Below are 25,612 nucleotides of genomic sequence, written 5' to 3'. Positions count from 1 at the left end.
ATGATTAAAGTCAATACAAATTTTAGTCAGTAACCATATTAAAATGATGTAAAATGACTTGCCCCAAATGGTAGAGTTAGAAACATACCAGGGGATTCCAATTCAATCCCATCAAGGTGGCATGTACCAATGCCATCTCACTAGTCCAAGTGATCAATTTCAGTTCACAATTGATCATAATGAAAGGACTAAGAGTCAAAGGGAGCACATAAACAAGTCTAGTACCTGCTAACACTAACCGATAGAATAAATAAAGGGGAGAGTGATCCAACATGGGAAGTGAGATACTCAGCAGACTCATAGAATGGCGGATGTCCTAAATAGCACTCTGGCCTCAGAATCAGCCCTAAAGGCATTCGGATCTGGCTGAAAAGCCCATGAGAGTATTTCAGGCATGGAAAGCCAAGACACTCTGGCAAAAGATCTCTGTGAGTGAGATCCCAGTGGAAAGAACAGGTCTTCAAAGAAGGAGGTACCTTTCTCTGAAGGGAGGAGAGAACCTCCACTTTGACTATGACCTTGTCTAAACAAGATAAGAGTCGGAGAACTCAGAGGGCTTCTATAGCCTTGGAAACTCATGACTGGAGCATAGGGAGATTACTGATGCCATAGACAGGAGTGTCAATTGGTAAAGTCAACAACAGAAGTCACTGTGCACTTACTCCTCATGTAGGATCTCTGTCCTTAATGTGCTGTGCATTGAGATTTAATGCTATAACGAGTACTCAAACAATATATTTCACTTTGTGTTTCTATGGGGGTGCAAACTGTTGAAATCTTTACTTAATGCATACTAAACTGATCTTCTGTAAAAAAGAAAAAGAAATTATCAACTCCCAACTTGACTCTCACTGGGATTAAACATGACAATAGGTCTGATCTGATTTCATCATCATTTAAAAAAAATCATCTATTATTTTTCACTTTATGTTTCTGTGTGGGAGCAAACTGTTGAAATCCTTACTTAATGTATACTAAGCTGATCTTCTGTATATTAAGATAATCGAAAATGAATCTTGATGTGAATGGAAGGGGAGAGGGAGTGGGAAAGGGGAGGGTTGTGGGTGGGAGGGACGGTATGGGGGGGAAGCCATTGTAATCCATAAGTCGTACTTTGGAAATTTATATTCATTAAATAAAAGTTAAAAAAAATGATGTAAAATGAAGAAGTGCATAAGACATGTGTAGCACAAAACACTGATTAGCCAAGCCCAAGTTGCGGAGATAGGGAGATGACACCCACCCTACTTGAACCACAAAGACTTCCCCAAAGAAACATGGTTCTGATGCCAGAGGTAGAAGGATTGCATAATGAACAAAAATGATGGCAGTCTACAACTTGGACACATCAGTCGTCACATGGTCTCTTTGGAGTGATGATCTAGTACAAGCAAGGCAGCAGTGATGCAACTCATTGTAGAGGTGACAAGATATTGCTAAGGAAAAGTGTCCTGGGGCCAACGCTGTGGCACAGTGGGTTAACACCCTGGCCTGAAGTGCTGGCATCCCATATGAGCGCTGGTTTGAGACCCAGCTGCTCCACTTCTGATTTAGCTCTCTGATGTGGCCTGGGAAAGTAGTAGAAGATGGCCCAAGTCCTTGGGCCTCTGCACTCACGTGGGAAACCTGGAAGAAGCTCGTGGCTCCTGGCTTCAGATCAGTGCAGATCTGGCTATTGCGGCCAATTGGGGAGTGAACCATCGGATGGAAGACCTCTCTCTCTCTCTCTCTCTCTGCCTTTCCTCTCTCTGTGTAACTCTGACTTTCAAATAAATAAATAAATCTTAAAAAGAAAGAAAAAAGAAAAGTGTCCTGGGAGGGAGAGTTAATCACACGAATTGGCCATTTGAAAAGAACATTACAAAATTTGTTAATACAGGAAACTCTAGATACCTAGAACCAAAAAGTAGACGCCACAGCATGCTTGAGAGGACCATTGTTTAAGATTATACATGGTTTAAAATTTCAACATTTCAGTTCACCTGTACCCACTTTTCTGGATTTGAACAGAGTGCAAAGGAGTCTTACCAATTGTTGAACAATGCCAAGAAAAGGTGGAAATACTTTTATTCTTACTATGAAATAAGAGGCAAGCCTTATAAAAGTGTCAGGAAGGCCCACTAGTGTTTTCCCTGAAGACAGAGCTAATTCAGGAGCAGAAGAGTCTAAAACCATGGAACAATTTTGAAAGCAAAATAAGAATGCAGAGTCTTCATCCATCATATGAGATTAAGTTTTAATGATATATATGATGAAGTGGTCATGACACAGCTGGCAGAACAGGTTGAATTGCTGAAAATGGTCCTTGAAGCTACAGGAATTGGACAGTGAACATCAAAATAGTATGAGGTAAATCCAAAATAGCAAAAGGACAAATTTAATAATGAAAAAGGCCAAAACAGAGGACAAATCATACATTTGATAGATAAAATGAAATGATAGTTATCTGAAGTGACCAGTAAAATAAATATGATATTGGGCAAATATCATGGAGAAAGGATGAGCACAGAGACATTTTTATATAAATTTATTGATTGATTTGGAAGTTGGGGTGGAGAGAATAAGAGAGAAAAAACAAAACAGAAAAATTTAGAGAGATCTCTTAATTTGTTTGTTTCCCAAATGCCTACTACAGCCAGAACTGAACCAGGATGAAGCCAGGAGCCAGGATCTCAGTCTTGGTCTCCCACCTAGGGTCAGGGACACAAGTAATCGAGTCATCATCTGCTGCTGCTGTGTTAGCAGTAATCTGAAATCAGGAGCAGAGACGGGAGTTGAACCCACACACACTGGTATGTGATGGAATTATCTTAAGCAGCAACTTAACAGTTACAACAAAGGCCTGCTCCATGAAGACTTTTTAAGTTACAAAAGAATACTACGCTAACCTTATAAAAAAGTTTTGAAAATCCAGAGGCATATGCATTCCTGCTTGTTAATGAAATGCTCATATTGAATATCTATTTTCACCTAATTGAAAGGCAGAAGGCAGAATGAGAGAGAGAGGGAGTGAGAGAGATGTCAATCTTCCATCAGCGGGTTCTCTCTCCAAATGCCTGCACCAGCCAAGGCTGGACTAGGTCTAATCTAAGAGCATGGAATTCATTGTAATCTCCCACAAGGATGACAAAGGCCTATGCACTTGAGCCACTCTCTTCTGCCTCCAGGATGAATCAGGAGGAAGCTGGATAGGAAGTGGATCAGCCAGGACTCAAATCTGCAGGCCCATATGGGATGTGGGCATCCCAGATGGAAGCTTAACCTGCTGCACCACGATGCCCACCTCCATATTTATTTCAAGACCTTAGATTCTAATTCATGCTGGGAAATAGATTCCAGTAATGTATTAAAAGTAAATCATTATAATCAAGTAAGGAAGAGAGAAATGTGTATGTTCAATATTGAAGTATCCCTGAAAGTTTTGATAGTTTTAAAAACCTGATAAACTTTAGATTGAAATGCTTTTGTATCAACAGAGGAATTACTGAATATATGGAAGATAAAGTAAAAAATAAATAAGACATATCCTGTGCTCACTTGCAGAACTACAAAAATAACCATGTGAGCTGAAACTACACAGTGGTGTTAATAATCAAATGGGGGGGCCAGTGCTGTGGCGCAGCAGGTTAATGCCCTGGCCTGAAGCGCCAGCATATGGGCACTGGTTCGAGACCCAGCTGTTCCACTTCCTATCCAGCTCTCTGCTGTGGCTTGGGAAAGCAGTAGAAGACAGCCCAAGTCCTTGGGTCCTTGCACCCACGTGGGAGACCCGGAGGAAGCTCCTGGCTCCTGGCTTCAGATCGGCGTAGCTTCGACTGTTGAGGCCAGCTGTGGAGAGAACCAGCAGATGGAAGACCTTTCTTTCTGTCTCTACCTCTCTGTAACTCTGTCTTTCAAATAAATAAAATAAATCTTAAAAAAATAATCAAATGGGGACAACATGATTTATTCATGACTTGAAAATTTTTTGACAAGCATTAAAAACCCCCTTCCTGTTAGTTTCAATGGCATAGATAAATGGAAAATTAAATATTATTTTTAATGTACTATAATTTAAAATACTACAAACATTAAGAGCTAATATGCTTTATTCCATTGTAAAGACACTGAGACTTCCAGTTTTTGGTTCAGCAACTAAGGAACTTGGGAGTTGTCAATCTGTTTTAAAAATACGTAAAAAGGCCAAATTGACAGAAAAATCAACAACTATTCTTAGATTCATCAGAAAAGCAAGGTACTGGGCAAATCTACCTGCCTCTCAAACAACAGACAATTCCAGAGAATTGCAAACCAGAGCCAGACATCTCTGGAAAAAGCAGTACTGGAATAGGACAACCTGAAATGAAATTTATGAGTTACTGGAAGCCTAGTGTGTATAAGTCTTGAGCTAAAATCTCCAGAAAAGCCCTTCTACCCATACTTCTGTGACTTTTACCTCCTGGAGCTCTTCTAGGTTGTCATGGTGAGACGAGTGAAGGGGTAGTGAGGGGAGTTAAAAGTTGGGAGTGGGGTTGGAATCCCCTTGTGCTTCTTGCCATGGGAGGAGAAGCAGCCATTATAGAACATGTAAGAGCATTCTGCCCTTCTTAACAAATCCTGTCCTCAGGAAAAACCATTATACTGGAGCCTACCTATTGGAGTTGTGCCAAAGCCTAATCACCTGATGGGAAATATCCAGATTCAGTCTCCTCAGTCACCATGTCCTACCTGAGGAGGGAAAATGCTGAGAAGCACTTGTGAAGTTCCTGTGAAACTTACAACAGTGGAGACTCAATCACAGGACCACGTACAACTTCTACTCCCCCACTCTTCGTCACTATACCACTGAAGATCTAGTTTTTGCAATTCATTTCACCCATTACATCATGTCAGTTAAGAAAATATAAGGAATACGAGAAGGCAAAAAAAAAAAAATCAGTTCGAAATAACAGAACAAGCATCAGAACAACTTTCAGATCGGTTAGGAATGTCAGAATAGCAAGTCATATCAGACTAGGAATTTAAAACAATGATTAATTTGTCAAGGTTGCTAATGGAGAACATAGACAATATGCATGACTATGTGGACAATTTTAAGCAGAGAGATCCTAAGAAAGAATCAAAAAGAAATGCTAGAAATAAAAAACACTGCAACAAAAATGAAGAATGCCTTTGATGGGCTTATTAGCAATTGAAGAAGGCTGAGGAAAAGAATCTCTGAGTTTGAGGATATGTCAAGTGAAACTGAAAAGTAAAGAAAAAATGCCTGAAAAAAATGGAATATCCAAGAAGTGTGGGATGAATACAGAAGGGTAATATACAAGTAATGAGAATTACAGAAGGAGAAGAAATAGAGAAAGCAATAGAAGTGAGCAATAACAGATGAGGATTTCCCTCAAATTCGAATCAGACAACAATCACAGATCCAGGAAGCTCAAAAAACACTTCACAAGATAAATACCAAAGAACAATTCTCCCAAACAAACAAAATGCTTTCCCAGGTGTATGATATTCAAATTGCAGAGAATCAAAGAAAAAAAGAAAATCTTTAAATAAGCCAGATTGGGGAGGGGGGATATTAGCTCCAGAGAAAAAAGGTAAGAATCACATCTGATTTCTCAGGAATGATGCCATCAAGAATAAAGAGAAATATTTAAAATGTTGAGATAAAAAATACCAACCTAGAATTCTCTGTTCTGTAAAATTATCCTTCCAAACGGAAACAGAAGTAGAGACTTTTTCAAAGAAATAATTATGTGAGAATTTCTTGTCAGTAGCTCTGCCTCCCAGGAAATGTTAAAAGAAGCTATTCATAGAGAAATTCATATGGGTCATATAAATTTGGATCTACACCAAGGAAGGAAAAACATTGGAGAACCAATAAGCGAAGGTAAATAAAACATTAATTTTTCTTATTCTTTTTAAAAGAAAGAATTATTAATTTATTTGAAAGAATTACAGAGAGGAAAAAAGAGATAAAGAGAAATTTTCCATCATTCTCTGGTTCACTTCCCACATGACCATAAGGGCAAGGGCTGGTCCAGGCCAAAGCCAGGAGCTGAGAACGCCATCTGGGTCTTCTACAAGGGTGGCAGGGACCTAAGTACTCAGATCACCTTCTGCTGCCTTCCCATGTGCATTAACAGGGAGCTGGATGAGAAGAAAAGTAGCCAGGACTCCAACCAGTGCTGTGGTATGGGATGCTCATGTGACAAGTGGTAGCTTAACCTGCTATGCCACAATGCCCTTATTTTTCTAATTCTTAATTGTTTTAATAGATAATAGTTTTCTCAAAGTAGTAGCATATTTATTTTAAATATATACTCACATATTTTAGTTTGCTCCCCAAGAAATATTTAAGTATAAATTTAACTATATATACATATATACAAATATATATATATATATATATATGGAACACATCTCCCCATTTTCTTTTAAATTTTTCCATCAGAATTTTGGGCTTAGTGTCATAGATTTATTATATATATATATACACATACATATACATAAATACACATATATACAAATATATATATATAATAATGACACAAAGCCCACATATACATAAATATACATATATACAAATATATATATGTGTGTGTATATATATATATAATGTCTGTGACACAAAGCTCAAAATTCTAATGGAAAATATTTAAAAGAAAATGAGGAGATATGTTCCATGTTCATGGATAAAAAAGCACGATATTGGGGCCGGCACCATGGCTCACTTGGTTAGTCCTCCACATGCGGCACTGGAATCCTATATGGGCGCCGGATTCTGTCCCAGTTGCTCATCTTCCAGTCCAGCTCTCTGCTGTGGCCTGGGAGGGCAGTGGAGGATGGCCCAAGTGCTTGGGCTCTGCACACACATGGGAGACCAAAAAGAAGCACCTGGTTTCTGGCTTCGGATTGGCACAGTGCTGGCTGTAGCAGCCATTTGGGAAGTGAACCAATGGAAGGAAGACCTTTCTCTCTGTCTCTCTCTTTCTCACTGTCTATAACTCTAACTGTCAAAAAAGAAAAAAAAATAAAAGAAAGCACAATATTTTTAAGATGTGAATTCTTCCCAACTTGATCTATAATAATAATAATCCATAATCCTAATCAAAATATCCTTGCATGCTATTTTTCAGATATTGACAAACTAATTCCAAAGTTTATATGGAGAAACAAAAGATCCAGAATAGCCATCACAATATTAAAAAGGACTAAAACCACACAACTCAAGAATTACTATGAAGCTATGTTAATAAAGATAGTATGGTATTAACAAATGAATGGAAAATCAATAAAGGTAACAAGAATAGGGACCTCAAAATAGACACACATAAATTTAATGAACTGACTTTTGTTAAAAGAGTAAAGACAATATTATAAGAAAAAGATATTTTTCAACAAGCCTTCCTAGAACAAAGTGGACAGCTAGGTACAAAAGAATGAATGCTGACAGTCTTTATGCCCTTAAAAATATGGACTCAAAATGGATCACAGAACTAAATATAAAACACAGACTATAAAACTCACAGAAGATAACATAGGAGGAAATGTAGATGGGCCTGGTGATGACTTTTAAGACAGATCGTCAAAGGCACATGAAATAAAAGAATTGATACATTGGACTTCACCAAAACTAAACATTTTCGTTCTGTGAAAGACAATGTCATAATAATGGGAAGACAAGCTACAGACTAGGAGAAAGTATTTTAAAAGACATATTTGATAAATGACCATTATCCAAAACATGTAAAGAACTCATAAATTCAACAAAAAAGGCCAGCGCCGTGGCTCAATAGGCTAATCCTCCACCTTGCGGCACCGGCACACCGGGTTCTAGTCCCGTCCGGGTGCCGGATTCTGTCCCGGTTGCCCCTCTTCCAGGCCAGCTCTCTGCTGTGGCCAGGGAGTGCAGTGGAGGATGGCCCAAGTGCTTGGGCCCTGCACCCCATGGGAGACGAGGATAAGCACCTGGCTCCTGCCTTCGGATCAGCACGGTGCGCCGGCCGCAGCGCGCTGGCTGTGGCATCCATTGGAGGGTGAACCAACGGCAAAGGAAGACCTTTTTCTCTGTCTCTCTCACTGTCCACTCTGCCTGTCAAAAAATAATAAATAAATAAATAAATAAAAAATAATTCAACAAAAAAAGAATATAATTAAAAAGAATGCAAAAGACAAGGGGATAGTGCTATGGCTCAGTGAGCTAAAGCCCTGGCCTACAGCTCTGGCATCCCATGTGGGCTCTAGTTCAAGTCCAAAGTGCTCTACTTCTGATCCAGCTCCCTACTAATGTGCCTGGGAAAGCAGTGGAGGATGGTCCAAGTCCTTGGTCCCCTGCACTCACGTAGGGGAACCTAGCTCCTGGTTTCTGGCTGCTGGCTTTATCCTGGCTCAGTCTTGGCTATTGTGGCCATTTAGGGGGTGAACCATGGATGGAAGATCTCTCTCTCTCTCTCTCTCTCTCTCTCACTCTTTCTGTGTGTGTGTGTGTGTATGTATGTATGTATCTCCTTCTCTCTAATTCTGCCTTTCAGATAAATAAATCTTAAAAAAAAAAAAAAAAGAATGCAAAAGACCTAAATTGGGCATTGTGGTACATCCGTTAAGTTGCTGTTTAACATATTGCATTCCTTGTCAAAGTGCCTGATTCACATCCCAGATACTCCACTTCCAACCCAGTTTCCTGGCAATGTATACTGTGAGCTACAGCAGATGATACATCAAGTACTTGGGTCTTTACTACCTACATGGGAGACCTGGATGGGAGCTCTGGGTCCCAGCTGTTGCAGGTATTTGGGGAGTGAACCAGTGGGTAGAAGAACCTGGTCTTTCTGCCTTTCAAAGCTAAGCAAGCATAAATAAATAAACATTTATTTAAAAAAGTAGATCCCTCAATGAATAATCTGTACAGATGGCAAATAAGCATATGAAAAGATGTCCCACATCACATAATAGGGAAATGCAAATTAAAACAACATGGTGCCACTACATGTTTATTAGAATGGCCATAGTCCAGAACACTGATAAAGCCAAATGCCAGGAAAAATACTAAGCAAGAGGAGTTCCAGCATCAGGAGGCGAAAACTTCAGAGAATCAAACTCATGAACCAACAGATAAGAGGTTAAACCAAAATTTCTGTTGCAGTGTGGACTTCGAGTTAAGAATGCAAAGTGCCTTCCAACAGAAAAAGTGGAGAATTGTCAGTTTAAATCAGACCCTTGCACCTTGCATTTAGAGAAACCTTGAGTAACTGGCAGATGAGCCTCTTTTCAGTTCTATAGGAAAAGAACAACAATTAACAGCATTTCACTTTTGCCAAGGCAACATTCCAATATCGTCTCTGAAAAACATCAGAACACCCAGCCTCCAGTAAATCACTGTTAAATAATCAAGTGAGAAAATAATGAAAAGTTGATGAACTTGCCTGTTCCATTTGTAGCCCTGATTCCTGAATATGGTGATAATGGGAACTTTCTGAAGCCATGCATCCATCTGAATCTTGAGAGGCAGAGAGAGTCAAAAGAAGCAGAGTGGGAAAGAATGCATCCCATAACCCCTCGCCTGAACTATCTATAGTCTCAGCCGGGAAGTACTGATTAAGAAATGAGAGAACACAGGCAGGAGCGGCTCCTGAAGCTGTGCCTAAGTACCTCCAGGATTGCTAAGGAATCCCGTGGACAACTGGGTCAGGGAGGAGCTGACAAATTGAGTATAATAAGCGAGAGATCGTGCCCTTGTCAGCCAGCATGCAGGGAACATTACTAATCCTCAGCGAATCATTACTGATCCTCAGAAAAATGTGCTGTGACTGGGTCTAAGACCTGCCTGGAATTTTCTACAGATGTGTGTGATATCACAGATGGGTTTGAGCTGCAGTGGCCAAATCACCTTTGCAGAGCACAGTAGGTCACAGCCAGCGGATCAAAAGCCGCTTTGCTAGTTCTCAAGCAGAGAAGGATTTTGGAAGCACAGTTATCACTCACCAAGGATGGAACTAGCGTATTACGGATTAATGATTAATGCAAGTGTTTGTCATCTTTGGGCTAATTTCTGTCTTGAATGTGGGGCGTGAAAACTCAACTGCTGACCGATCAGCTATTATTTCCTAAAAAGGCGCTTAGTCAGGACTGGATCGGATGAATTCAGACGTGGGCATCTGGCATCTAGGTGCATTTCTTTCTCTGGCATCCAGAATGATTTTAGATTAGTCCCTGGCACATTTGCATCAATGGCTTCCATGTGTGTGCATACGTGGTGATCACACTATGTGGTGATTATTCTACGAGAAAGCCTCCATTACCAAGTTTAAACAAAACCATGAACACTTCTCTTAGACAGCTTGCTTAACTCTTCTGCTCTGGGCAAGGTTGACAAATATACCAGCTAAACAAGTAAAAGAAGGGACAGTACATAGCGTATTAGCCAATGAAGACTTGGTGCTTAAGTGTGACTCAGCCAAGAATGCATGGGCTAAGAACACAGGTTCATGGTGGTTCCAACTGTTTCCTCAAGTCAAGCTGCAGGATTAAAACATATAATTCAAAATATTGAAAGACCTAGGACAAGGTGCTTCTCCAAGCTTTATTTTCTGCATTTGAAAAAAATACTAATGTTGATAGGCTAAATCCATGCATCTGTCTGATTCACAGAACCTGTGAATCCTGGAATGGTGCTCCTCACAGAATCCTGATTCACAGAACCTGTGAATATTCCCTTATATACCAAATAGGATCTTGCAGATGGGATTAAATTAATGGTCAGGAGAGGGCGAGGGCATCCTGGGTTATTTGGTGGGCCCTAAATGTAATCACCAGTGCTTTTATAAGAGGGGAACAGACCCATGCCAAGCTTTCCCTCTGGCTATATCACCATGGGTTGTTGCAGTCTGGTCTTACCTCCGTCTCCAAGCTGCCGTCTGTTCCAGCTCTTGGCTCTTGCAGTCACGTGTTGTGTCCATGTCTGTGCTGCGTGTCTGCACTTTCCACACAGGTCCCTGGCACTCCTCTTCCTTTTGTGGAATTTCCAGTGTGGTTTCTCTCTAATCCTCCCCTGAGAGTGCACTTCCTACTTCATCATCTTGGAATCTCCTCCATCAGTGTTCTGTTTTAAGCCACCAAGTCTGTGATAGTTTGTTACAGCAACCAAAAGACACTAACCCATCCCTCTTAGGAGCTGTTCCTGCAGTGGACAGAGTGACTGGAGGCACCGGGGTGCATGGCACGCAGTGGGTGTGCTGTACATATGCACTGAGACACTGATTCTGAGGCATCAATGAGACTCGTGTAATGGCTGCCAATAACCTCCAGGTTTCCCTGGTGACAATCATCCAGACCCTATAGGAGGAGTTGTGTTCTTCCCCCTCTTCTCTTGTAACTTACAGGGAAAATGTGCTCCTCACTTAAGTCGCATTAATCTTTTCTTGTCTACCTTCTGTTAAGTATTTCTGAATTCAAGAAAAGCAAAGTCATTTTTCAGTGGATTCTGCACTATCCCAGGTTAGTGTTCCTGCCAAGTCTTGGCCTCTTTTCCAGGTACCAGAATCAGAAATGGAATTTAAATGCCCCCTAGTTTCCAGCATCACTTGTTTCCTTATGTCTCTCTTCCTCCTTCGGTTTAGATTCTTTTCAATTTAGACCTTCTCCTAAACATGGTTTATAATGAGGTGACACAACAAAGGGACAAAAATTCAGGTGGTCTGGATTTAAATCCAGAGTTTTTGTCACCTGTTGATTGTGTGGCATTGGACAAAGTATTTAATGTCTTTAGATCATGGTTTCCTAAAAATAAAAGTAGGGATTAGAAGCAATACCTACTGGTAGATTTGTATTACGAGGATTAAATGAATTAATACTGCTAATCACTGAGAATACTGCTTGTCATGCAGTAGGTGCTACAAATGAGTTTGTTAATGACAACACATGTGAATTCCAAGCTTATCACTTACTCAACTTTCTGTCATAACTTTCAATATTAGGCTCATAAATAGCATAGCATTTTAAAGGCCCACAGTTCCCTTACATGTTTACCACATACATTTGGGAAAATGAATAAAACTATAAGGAAGAGAAAAGAACATTTTTTAAAAAACATGTTTATTTGGGAGGCAGAGCTACAGGTGGAGAGAGGGTGAGACAGAGAGAAAGGTCTTCCATCTACTGGTTTGCTCCCCAAATGGCTGCATTGGCAGGAGCTGGGCCAATCTGACGCCAGGAAACAGGAGCCTCCTCCAGGTCTACCACATGGGTGCAGGACCCAAGCACTTGGGCCATCTCCTACTGCTTTCCCAGGCCATAGCAGAGAGCTGGATTGGAAACAGAGTAGCCAGGACTCGAACCAGTGCTCATATGGGATGCTGGTGCTGTAGGTGGAGGCTTAGCCTACTATACCACAGCACTGACCCCAGAAAAATACATTTTAGTGTATGTCTATGAGGCTAACTCCGGTATGCCACCACAACCATCATTTTTAAATTCTTATACAACAGAATATCAGAGTCCAGTGACGAATCAGAAGCGACCTAGTGGGGACTGTGTTGTGGTGTAGCAGATGAAGCCAGCACCTGCAGTGCCGGCATCCCATGTGGGTGCTGGTTCAAGTCCCTCCTGCTCCACTTCCAACCCAGCTCTCTGCTATAGCCTGGGAAAGCAGCAGCAGATGGCCCAAGTCCTTGGGCCCCTGCACACACATGGGAGACCCGGAAGAAACTCATAGCTCCTGGTTTCCGATAGGTTCATCTACGCCTGTTGCAGCCATTCAGGGAGTGAACCAGCAGATGGAAGAACTCTCTCTCTCTCTCTGCCTCTCTGTAAATCTTCCTTCCAGATAAATAAATAAATCTTTTTTTAAAAAAAGAAAGTGACCTAGTGAGCCCTTTATCTCCATTTACTCCCTTATCATCTATACATATTCATTTTCCTCCATTCCATGAAAACATACATCCAAGAAAGTCTCTGATGCCAGTCATTAAAATCTTAGTGTGAACATAAAGCAGAGGTGCTATTTGCCTTAGAGAGAGAGTTTTTGGTAGAGGCTTTGCTTTGTTTTCGGTCTCTGTTCCCCTCACTCCCTGCCTTGAACAAATCCCAGACCTGTATAATGGCTCTAACATGCAGCAGCTGTTTGAGTCTAGAAATCTCGGTTGTCCTGCTGAAAGGAACATCTGACGACATCACTCTTGTCCTGGGAATTTTGAGAGAGCTGTTCCCAGCTCCGTCCCTGGTGAACTGAGAACTGTTCAGGAAGCCAACACTGCATCTCATCACCCTTGGGATTATGGCAGTCACTGGTTCAGGGACAGTTTGGGCAGGCTCACTGCAGACAGGGGCAGTTTCTAGATCTAGATTTATGAATTTCTAGACCTCAGAAACTAGGACGATGGGGATGGTATTAGGCACTTTTGTTAATTAGTAACTAGGAATAATTTCTATCCTGGGATTAACAACAGAGTGAGTCACCGCCTTGTTTTCTTCATCCTTGGGCTACATCCTTACCTTGATCATACAGCTTCCAAAATGGGTGCAGAAAGGAACTAGTCATGCTAACGATATTGAGTTTCTTATGGGCAAAGAGTGCAAGGAGCAAAAAGAGGAAGGTGGTTAAATTTTAGGAAAAGCATTGAAATCTGTATGAGAAAACAGTAGGAATAAAAAGCAAACTAAAGCATAACATGGTTTAAACAGTTTATGTAAAACATAGAATTGGGATATTATATCATCAGAGAACAAGACACAAATAGACTTTCCCAGTAATTAAAAATGCTTTTTTTAAAGATTTATTTATTTACTTGAAAGTCAGAGTTACACAGAGAGAGAAGGAGAGGCAGAGAGAGAGAGAGAGAGAGAGAGAGAGAGGTCTTCCACTGGTTCACTCCCCATTGGCTGCAAAAGCTGGAGCTGCACGATCCAAAGCCAGGAGCTAGAAGTCTCTTCCAGGTCTCCCATGTGGATGCAGGGGCCCAAGGACTTGGGCCATCTTCTATTGCTTTCCCTGGTCATAGCAGAGAGCTGGATCGGAAGCGGAGCAGCTGGTTCTCAAACTACAGCCCATATGGGATGCCGGCGCAGCAAGCGGCTATGTCACAGCGCCGGCCCCCAAAAATGCCTTTTTTTAAAATTATTTATTTATTTACTTAAGAGAGAGAGAGAGAGAGAGAGAGAACCTTCCATCCACTGGTTCACTCTCTAAATGGCTACAAGAACCTGGATGGAGCCAGGGACTCCATCCTAGTCTCCCACATAGGTGGCGAGAGCTCAAGTACTTGGGCTATCATCCACTTCCTTCCCAGGCACATTGGCAGGAGCTAGATGAGAAGCAGAGGCTCTAGAACTTGAACAGGCACTCCGATGTTGGATGCTGGCATTGTAAGCAACAGCTTAACCCTTTGTAGCACAATGCAGGTCCCTGAAGAGTACTTAGTAGTCAACATAATTTATCAATTTTCATTCCTCTTAATCAAACTAATTATAAAAGATGGGAAATTTTGCTACAGTAGTGCAACATTACGTGTTTACAACAAAGACAAAACAAACAAATTCTTGAAAAATTGAGTTGGACCACCAAGGGAAAAGAAAGACAGAGGAATAGGGTGGGGAGGAGCGAGTGAGAATGCCAACAGTGTTGTGTATGGAGAAAATCATGCGATTAGGATGAACACTGATAAGATACAGAATTAATGACGGTAACTAGTATTGTTTGAGACCTTCTGTGTGTTGGACACCAGAGGTTGTGAGTGTGCTGTTCCATTGACTCATTACATGTGACCCCATGTAATGTACCACCCTTTTCCGTGGTTTACTGGGTGAAAACAGACACATAGGAAGTTTATGTAGGTTACACATGGGTCACAGAGCTGTTAGATGAAGAACAAGCATTCAATTCAGGTTGGTTCATTTTTAGAGCCAGTGCTTTAAGCCACTGTGCTTCCAACTCCCTCATCAGTGAAAACAGCAAATGTGCATAGAGTCATAAAACAGAAGCAACAAAGTTAATGAAATGAATATGTTGTATTGGAAAACATGAAGGGGAAAATTAGTGAAAGTGTGGGTCCTCTTCCCATGCATTAGGGTGATAAAAATGTTCTCTACAATGGTTATGTCATGATGCAGCAGGATAAGTATAAAGTTCAAAACCATGGGGCAGCATGAGTAGCTAGAACCTTCTTTTTTTTTTAACGATTATTTATTTATTTATTTTTTGAGAGGTAGAGTTACAGATAGTGAGAGGGAGAGACAGAGAGAAAGGTTTTCCTTCCGTTGGTTCACTCTCAAAATGGCTGCAACAGTCGGAGCTGTGCCTATCCAAGGCCAGGAGCCAGGAGCTTCTTCCAGGTTTCCCACACAGGTGCAGGGGTCCAAGCACTTGGGCCATCTTCTATTGCTTTCCTAGGCCACAGCAGAGAGCTGGATTGGTAAAGGAGCAGCCGGGACTAGAACCAGCACCCTTATGGGATGCTGGCGATGCAGGCAAAGGGTTAACCTACTGCACCACAGCCCCAAGAATTTTCTATAGGTAGAGAAACTGAGGTCATGGAGTTGGATTTCACTATTATATGAGTTGAAATCATGTTCATATTTTATTTTCATAAAAATGAAGAGAATATTTCTATTTGTTTAGAAACGCTTTTGGTCCCGTCAGTGAAGCAACAGGTAAAAATCAGTCATCTTTACATCTGTCACACATGTATTAAATGTTTACCTTATCAAGATCATCATGTATTTCTAACTTGAATCCATATTTTTACTAAAAATAGCAAGAAGCATGAATTTTAAAAGTTTGTCTGCAGGAATAATGCCAGACATGGTACAGGAAAGACGCAGGACTTTTAGAAGCAAACTGGGTTTTGACGGCTTCTGCGCGGCGGCTCTGACTACAAAGGGCAAGCGGTGCTCCGCAGCCAGGAAGCTGGGGCTTTGATCCTCTGGAAGTGTAATAAACAACCTGGAGTAAATGAAGCCGGCGGCAGGATGCCTGCAGGAGTCCAGCAGTCTCTCTCTGATGGCTTGCTTTGTTTTTACAGGGCTAATCTCATAAATGTTGCACTAGGCACAGTGCTGTGCATTTTTAGTCTCAGTTATCATATTTTTCCATGTGTTTGCTTAGTAAAAGTAAGCACTTTTATGCTCCCTTAAAAATTAAGTTCTCCAATTTGAATTCCCTAGTAAAGGCAATCAGAGCATCATTGCCTAAGGAATTCACACACACACATATGTGTATATGTATATATATGTATGTTATATATACATATATGTATATATACATATATATGTGTTATATATACACATAAATGTGTGTATATATATATATGCATATGCTCTGTCTCTGCCATCATCTATCTACCTGTTTATCATCTATCTATCATTTCTATCTATCTCAATTATGTCTCTATCATTTGTATTAGTCTATTCACCTACTATTAGCAAATTATTGTAGACCGGGGCTTAAACAATAGACATTTATTTCTTACATTGCTTGACACTGAGAAGCCCAAGATCAAGGCATATTCCATTCCTGATGAGGGGACCTGGTTTACAAATGACTATATTCTTGCTGAGCCCTCACACATGGAAAGAGGAAGCTCTGGTGTTTCTTCCTCTTCTTATAAAGGTACCAGGCTCATAATGGGAGTTCTACTCATAAAATTCCATGAATAACTAATAACTTTTCAAAGGGCTCCATATCAAAATATCATATTAGGAGCAAAGGCATCAAAATATGAATTTCTGAGGGGACAAACATTTAGTCCATCACTCATGTACTCTGTCTATTCTTCCCTATGTACAAAAAAATAAACAATAATTGAAAAGTCACTTACATACATCATTTCACTTCATAGTTTCAAAAATTTTGTGAGGTTGGGGCCGGCGCTGTGGCACAGTGGCTTAACACCCTGGCCTGAAGCGCCAGCATCTCATATGGTTGCCAGTTTGAGTCCCAGCTGCTCCGCTTCCAATCCAGCTCTCTGCTATGGCCTGGGAAAGCAGTGGAAGATGGCCCAAGTCCTTGGGCCCCTGCACGCACGTGGGAGACCCAGAAGATGCTCCTGGCTCCTGGCTTCAGATCAGCGCAGCTCCTGCTGTTGCGGCCAACTGGGGAGTGGACCATCGGATGGAAGACCTCTCTCTCTCTCTGTGTCTCTCTGCCTCTCTCTGTGTAACTCTGACTTCCAAATAAATAAACAAATCTTTTAAAAAATTTTTCTGAGGTTAATAGACCATAGTAAAAACAGTAAGTGCACTGGGACCCTTGAAGGTTGAGTCAACTCTGTGAACACACAACCAATTAATGGTGGTGCAGGGAATTCAACCCACAAGTTTTATGTCCTTCTCTCCCCTCTCTCCTTATCCCTCCCACATTCTAGCTTCATTTCAGCCTCCTTAGTGTCCTAACTGCTTCCTGAGGACTATAGGCACCATTCCTCTGAGACTGCAGTGACAATCCCTGTTATCTGGAATGCTCTTCCCTCAGATATGGGACCCAGTGAGTCTCTAGGCTTGGCTCACATTTCACCTGTTCAGCAAGGCTTCATTTGTCAGAAGTTTGACGGGAAACCCTTGCTTCTCTTTAGTCACAGTGTCAATCCTCCACGTATTGCTTTATTCTTTATAGCATTTATTACCGACTAGCCTAATCATTCAATGTAGTCTTGTCATCTTTTGGCATACAATCCTTTCACGACCCCCATTTTCAGGAGACTGGTCTAATGTCCCATCATTGTGCATTAATTTGCTCCTGTTCTGGCCATGTTGAACCTTGGAGCTTTGATGAACTCTCCAGCCATACCTGACAGCTTATCTGCTGTCCCACCTACTCTCTGGTCTTCTTTCTTCCATAACTTTTCACATGCTATCACATTGATCTGGAGAAAGCTCTTCTCAGCTTGATGGTTCCCTCTTCCTCCTTGAAGGAGAAATTTATGTTGCATCTCTTAGGCTCTTCTTAACTGATCTTAACTCTTACCCTTCCAGTTGTAATTAGGATCAAGTCATCTGTCTCACCCACTATACTGAAAATTGCTTTGGGATGATAGATCTTTCAATTCTAGATCGTTAGAGTCTAGCATAAGGTCTGGTGTAGAGTTATCACTGAACACATTTGAATGAATATGTTACAAGCTGAAGGCAATGCTTATGTCTTTACCCATCTGAAATTGTTCCCCTGGTTTTGAAATGCCTTAGAGAACGTCATACAGTCAGCAACCTACTCTTCTGAAGACTCAGTAGAACTCTTGGGTGAGCTAGAACTAGGTGCAGCTGTAACTTTGGGGTTTGGATATTTTAGTGATTTAGACCAAAGTCAGAGCAGAACTTCAATTTTTAGTGATTCCAGAGCTGGTGATATCTCTTCTTGGTCCCTCTAGATGTAGAGGGCTGAATGTCAAGTCCATCCTCTCTGGGAGAAGCAGGAATGCATGAGGATCCTCGCCTGAGTTTAAACTGAAGAAAAGTACACATGAAAAAAGACATATAAATATTTGAAAATCTACAAAGATAAAATGTGGTCTCCCAATACACATTAGAGAGGACTTAGCCTCCATTGAGGCCATAGTGCTAGGAGAGATTCTCAGAGGGGAGAGGCAGTGGTGGGTCAGCAGGTCCCTTCTTCCTCTGAACCTTGTCATCCCTGGTACTCAAATACAGAGTCAGCAGGAGTCAGCAGACATAATGGGAGGCTACTTGCACATCCTTTTCACTGGGACATACAAAATTGGCATGGAGTCTGGCTCAGTGCATCACCATTCATCCATGTAAGCCTTCCTCCATAGTGGAGTCAAAGAGCAAAAACAGAGAGCAGAGGCAGATGATGAAGAACAAGGTTTCATTTATATCTATACTCTGGGAAAGGGAGCATGACTTACCAGAAGGGGGCACCCCATCAATTCCAGGACCAGAGAAAATTAGCACCGAATTGAGATCAGTCAGGTTACCCATGAAGTCAGGCTGATGACTGTTGTATACCCAAAAAAGGGTATTTTTGCTGTACACCCAACAGAGAGTATTTTTGAAGTACTTTGAATCCAGCATAGTTCATATGGGTTCATGCCCAATCTGGTCCCTGGACTTAAACTGGAAGATGGCAGCCTTGAAAAGAGGGTTTTTGGGGCCGGCGCTGTGGCATAGCGGGTAAAGCTGCCGCCTGCAGTGCCGGCATCCCATATGGGCGCCAGTTCAAGCCCGGCTGCTCCACTTCTGATCCAGCTCTCTGCTATGGCCTGAGAAGGCAGTGGAGGATGGACCAAGTCCTTGGGCCCCTGCACCTGCGTGGGAGGCCCGGAAAAATCCCTTGGCTCCTGGCTTCGGATTGGCATAGCTCTGGCCGTTGTGGCCAATTGGGGAGTGAATCAGCGGATGGAAGACCGCTCTCTCTCTCACTCTGTCTCTCTCTCTGCCTCTCCTTCTCTCTTTATAACTCTTTCAAATAAATAAAAAAAAAAAAAGAAGAGAGGGTTGCTTTACATAGCAACATCATCCACTGCAGGCTTATGCATGAGATTGCAGAGGTGCTGTCTGCCAGGAAGCAGGTGACTACAGGAAATGCTGTGAAAAGTCCCCTAAATACTGGTGTCAGAAACTGGGAAGCGCTAGTAATAGATACCCAGCTTCTGTCTATCGGGGATTCCAGGCTGAAGGGCAGTTTCTGGTCAAAGGCACAGTAAATAATTGGGGTGGGGGCCGGCGCCATGGCTCACTTGGTTAATACTCCGATAGCGGTGCCGGCATCCCATATGGGCACCGGGTTCTAGTCCCGGTTGCTCCTCTTCCCGTCCAGCTCTCTCCTGTGGCCCGGGAAGTAGTGGAGGATGGCGCAAGTGCTTGGGCCCTGCACCCGCATGGGAGACCAGGAGGAAGTACCTGGCTCCCAAGCAGTTCCGACCGTAGAGGCCATTTCGGGGGTGAACCAACGGAAGGAAGACCTTTCTCTCTGTCTCTCTCTCTCACTGTCTAACTCTATCTGTCAAATAAAAAAAAATTAGGGTGAGACAGGGAATCCTAAGTGTAAGTGGGCTGGTGGAGCCTGATGTCTTTGCAGGGTGCTGCTGGTCCACACTGCATGGCCCAGGGAAAAGGAGAGAGTGCCCACATTGGAACCTGGGGACGCCAACTCTCATATCAGATGTCTGCTTCTAGTCTCAGTGCCTCTGCTTCTAATCCAGATTCCTGCTCGTGTGCATTCTGGGAGGCAGCAGATGATATTTCACGCAGTTGGCAAGGACTGATGCGAGTATTGTGTGAGGAGTGTGAAACCTGGCCATTGGTCTTAGCGTGAAATGTCACAGGACTATGGCACCAGATAGGCCACTGTTTGAGGACTGTTGGAGGGTGCAGGCCTGATCTAACCTAGCTCCTCTTACTTGGGTACCAGCTCTACAGGCTCCTGGGTACTAGGCCTAGGGTACAAGCTTAAGCCCCAGTAATGATATGTCAGGGAGGGCAGAGCCTGCTCAATGCTGACTGTGATGGCAGCTGTGATCCTGCCAGGCTCCTTGCAGCTTCCTGTTCAGTGACTCTGAGCCACCTGGAGACAGGTGCACCCTCTCCATAGCCACAGTGGTGACCAACATGGCTCGGTAAAGTTTCCCAGGAGGGCACAGGCTGCTGCCACATCCCTTCTTGACAGGTAGGTTCTATTCTCTTCTTGCTCAAATTTGTTAAAACTACATTCAAGTCCAATGACATTTTTCACATCACACACATGGCTGTGGCACTGCCAAACTTTGGATCCACACTGAATGATTTCTGAGCCCCTGCTCTGAACTAATGCTTCTCCTGGTCACACAGGCATCAAGTATTTAGATTTGGGGTTTTAAACATTTATTTCTGTTTTTTTTTTTTTTGAAGTATTTAGGGTATTTTTCATCATGACATACCTACAATGAGCAAGTGCAGTGTCTCCTTCTAGCATAAATTGCAAGGCCACATTCCTAAGTTACCCATGGCCCACACTGGACTCTAGTCTTCTTAAAATATACAGTTAAGGGCCAACGTTGTGGCATAGCAGCTAAGCTACCACTTGTGATGCTGGCATCCCATATGAACACAGGTCCAAGTCTTGGTTGCTCCACTTCTGATCCAGCTCCCTAGTAATGAACCTGGGACCGCAGAAGATGATGGCCCAAGTGTTTCCATCCCTGCCACCCACATAGGAGACATGGATAGTTTCAGGCTCCTGGCTTCCTCTTGGCCCAGCCCAGTTAATGTAGCCGTTTGGGGTGTGAACTAACAGATGGGAGATCTTTTTCTCTCTCCATCTCCCTCCATCTCTCTTTGTCACTCTGTCTTTCAAATAAATAAAATAAAATCTAAAAAAAATCTTAAAAATATGTAGGTTTGGCATCACCAACTGTCATTGTAGTATCATCCCACATTTCTCTTAATTAAGCCTTGCTGCCTAGATTTTCTATTTGATTTAGTTTGGAAAATCCATATATGTAAACATTATGTTCTAGATCAAATTTGAAATTCACCAGTAGATCATTCTGTGTGAATAAGAAGTCAGTTTATGTAGCCTTTCTGGAATATGACTGGAAAACAAATGCGTCATTTACTTGTAATGAACACTGGAGCAATGCTTTGATTACAGTGAAATCAATAAAATTTGATCCTGGTGAGCACGCCAGCTGGGTCCTCTCTTCACTATACAATTTTGTCCCCTAAGTGTCACTCTGTATATTCTTTTGCTCAAGACAGGAAATATGCTCTTGGGTGTCAGGACAAGACAAACATGTATTATTGTCCTAGAACATAGAAACTTCAGTATGAAAAGAAAGATTTGAAAAAAATCTTATTAGTGCTTTTTGTGCTTTGAATCTTCTTTCTTTGGCTTATTTCCTTTGAGTGTTTTTGTCCGATATGTATCAAACATATGAGTTGCAGAATTTTCAGAGCCAAGAACTACTGAGATCTGTAAATATATTATAACTTTTAATTGTAAAAATTGATTCAGAGTAATGCTGGGCATAATTCATACTATTTACAGTTGGCCTTGGCTCTCTGCTCATAAGAACTATCTTAGGGCAAGCCAAGGGAAATTTAGATGTCTGTCTCCCACAAACTTGGAATTTAGTAGGACACAAAAGAATTTCCCAGGAAACCTCATCTTAAGACCCTCAGCTTTATCATGTTTACAAAGACTTTTTTTCCCCCTAAGATTATAATAGTCAGAGGTTTCAGGCATTAGGACACGGGCTTACCTTTGAAATATCATATATGGAAACAAATGTCCCACAAAGTAGTGATATTCATTTAACATACTTTGGGGGAAAAAGTGTCTGTAGGCAGACACACTTGACTTTCTCTGCAGCTGCCCACCCTACCTGACTTGTTGGATACAGCTTTTCTTAAGCTGGGTGGACTGAGATAAAAACTCAATTATAGGAAAAAAATGAGCTTTACAGAACTTGTTGGCAGTGACATATGTGCCTTGCTATATGTTTGAATGGATTCTTTAACAAATGAACTCAAAATGGCTCTGTACCTGTTTATTACCTGTAGGCTGAAATGTTCTCAACCAGACTGATGGTGTAGTGCAGCAGATTAGGTCGCACCCCTGACACTGGCATCCCATATTGGAGCACTGGTTCAAGAGTCCCAGATGCTCTGCTTCTGATCCAGCTCCCTGAAAATATACCTGGGAAAGCAGTGGTATGTTTTCCAAGTACTTGGGCCCCTGCTATCCACATGGGAGACCTGGATGGAGTTCCTAGCTTCTGGCTCCCGTCTCACCCAGCCATTTGGAGAGAACCAGTAGACGGAAGATCTCTTTTACTTTCTCTGTTCCTGTCACTCTGCTTTTCTAACAAATACAATAAACCTCTTATTCTCCGCAAGGCATCTTTCCTTGGCCTACACAATCCCTTTACAGGAGACAGTGAACACAGTCCCTGTGGCTCAGGACTATAAACTCAATGCATCAGAGGCTACAGATGCAAGGTTATTAGACAGAACCCATCATCAGCTCAATACTACAAGTGAGCAACAGGGTGATCAAAATGAGATGTAAATGAAAATCCTGTGGATGACAGATGCACAGTGGCGTGCCCTGTACATGAGAAACTTGTAGTGCTAAATTAATCTCAGGCTGAAAGAACCCTCCCAGTTCTAACTTCCCAGGTCAAACATTTCAGACAACTGGCATAGTCTAATGGAATTACTAGTGAGGCTATAAACAGAGAAATTTCTTTCAATTATCATTGACTGTCTTGCTCTTTGGCCACATTCTATCCTGGAGTCTGAGAACAACATTTTTCCTAGCTTAACTACTCCAAGGGCTGAAAGTTGGTTCACTTTCTTAACTTCTTGTTTATAAGTATATTAAAACTTATCTTGTTGACTCTTTAAAAGCTTCATGGGAGACTTGCATGAAACTACTAAGAAACCTGAGGCCTTGGGAGATCTACACTCATGTCATTGAGAAGTCCAAGCTGTGAAGTCCTAGGAACTCTCAATACTGAGGTATAGAGAACCCTGCCTCTGAGAATGAACCAGATAGGATATTCACGATGAGTCTTTATGGCATTAACAATATTGATTGATTGACCTATTGATTGATTTGAAAGGCAGAGTGACAGGGAGAGGGAGAGAAAGAAAAAGAGATCTTCCATCTTTGGGTTCACTCCCCAAATGACTCAACAGCCAGGAATAGGCCAGTCAGAAGCCAGGAGCAAGGAACTTTACCCAGGTCTCCTGCATGGGTAGTTGGGACTCAAGTAGTTGAGCCCCTCATCTGCTGCCTGCCAGGCACATTAGCAGGGAGCTGGATTGGAAGCAGAGCAGGTAGGATTCAAACTGGCACTCTGATATGAGATGTAAGCATTGCAAGCAGTGGCTTAAATTGCTCTACCACAATGCCTGTCCCAAGAATGTTCAACTTTTAACCCACAATAGCAAGAAAACATGACTTGAAATTTAAACCTTAACACTTTTAGAACCTTAATTTGTAGCAGGGCTTAATATGTGCCCTGTATTTTCTCCTTGAAGAATTTGATAATGGCAAGAGTTTACTCTGAGATATTTATATACTTTTCAGATTATACTACTAGAATGTCTTTACCTATTTGATCTTCTTTTGTCATCTATCTCATTGTCAAATTTCTATGCCATCTGTGGATATACTTTAGGATGGCTAAGAGAATAGGGTGGTTTTCATCATTGAATATCAACAGCCTTGTAGCTCATTTCAGAGACTTCTGGGACAGAAATCTAAATTTCTCACTAGAAGTCCTGTGAGACCACCCAAAGTATCCCTGTGAAAATGGGAGCAGGACTATCTAATGATCTTCTGATCGTGTTTCCTGAAGGGGGTAGCCACTCTACTAATTATAGACTTACAGGCATAGTTCCATGGGTGAAGAAATTGAAAGAACAGCAGCATTAGTGAAAAACTCATCTTTATTTCTAATGTGGCCTCCAGGGGAATTGAATTTAATTGGCTTATGTTTGGCTTCCCTGTCTTTTTATTCACTGAGTAGGTGACATGGGCTGTTTGGTATAGTTGGGAAAGAATAATGGGCCCCACTCTCTCTCTCTTTTTTCTAAGCATCTTGCAAGTGAGCCTGCCTGTAGACATAAGTTGTCTGCTCCTCCATGTTACAGGAGTATGCATCTCATGTGGGCATGCCTCCCTTATATTGGCTTGCCAAGTACCAATTGGCTGCAACAGAGTGGGTGGGTCTGTGTAATCCTGGAGTTCAGTTAACAGACACACTTGACTTTCTCACTAAGCTGTGTTTTCCAGCATGAGCTATATCAGTGAAAAGAAGACATCTGAGGCAAGTACAAAAATCGGAGGCTATCAGTGTAAAATGAAATTGCAGGCTGCCTCATTCAAAATGCAAGGGAAGGATATTGGTCTAGATGTTTTCACTGGGTCAAATAGTGCCCCTCCCCCCTCCAAATGCGTGTCCACCCAGAACTTGTGAATGTTACCTTACTTGGAAATAGAGTTAGAATTTTGATTTTTTTCATATGTAACCAAGTTAATATGAGGTCATATGGATTAGGGAACTAAAGCCAATGATCAGTGTCCTTATAAGGAGAGGTTTGGGAACAAACAGAGGCAAGATGGCCATGTATTGATGGCAGGGATTTAAGTGAGGTAATTTGTTGCCAAGGAACACCGGAGCTTTCTGACACCCACCATAAGCTAGGACAGACAAGGAACGATCCTTCTTAGAGCTTTTGGAGGGAACGTACTTCTGCTGACACCTCGATTTTTGAACTGCAAACCTCCAGAATTGTGAAACAATACTTTTTATTTCTTAAGCCACTTAGCATGTACTACTTTGTGATGAAAGACCTTAGAAAATAATGCAGTTCTAACATGAAAGGCTTTTTCCTTTCTTCTGTAGTCTCTCAAGTTTCTTGGGATTTTTTTTTTCTCTTTAATATTTTTAAGTAAATAAAATTTAAGACTTAATAGCATGAGTTCTATACTTCTTCTTTCCATCAAGCAATGCTATCTTTGCATGCAAATATAAAAACATTTATCTGATATACAGAAATGCCAACAAAAAGCACATAACTCCTATGTTTAGTTTATAAAAGGGTACTTCAAAAAGTTCATTGAAGAGATAGAATTAAGAAATAAGTATAGGGGCAGGTGTTGTGACAGAGTGAGCTAAACCACTACTTGGGATGC

Source organism: Oryctolagus cuniculus, chromosome 1 (genome assembly GCF_051225735.1).
Source record: "Oryctolagus cuniculus isolate XC-2025 breed Fujian yellow rabbit chromosome 1, ASM5122573v1, whole genome shotgun sequence".
Lineage (NCBI taxonomy): Eukaryota > Metazoa > Chordata > Mammalia > Lagomorpha > Leporidae > Oryctolagus > Oryctolagus cuniculus.
The sequence above is the reverse complement of the archived record's forward strand: the minus strand, read 5'-3'. Positions refer to the sequence as shown.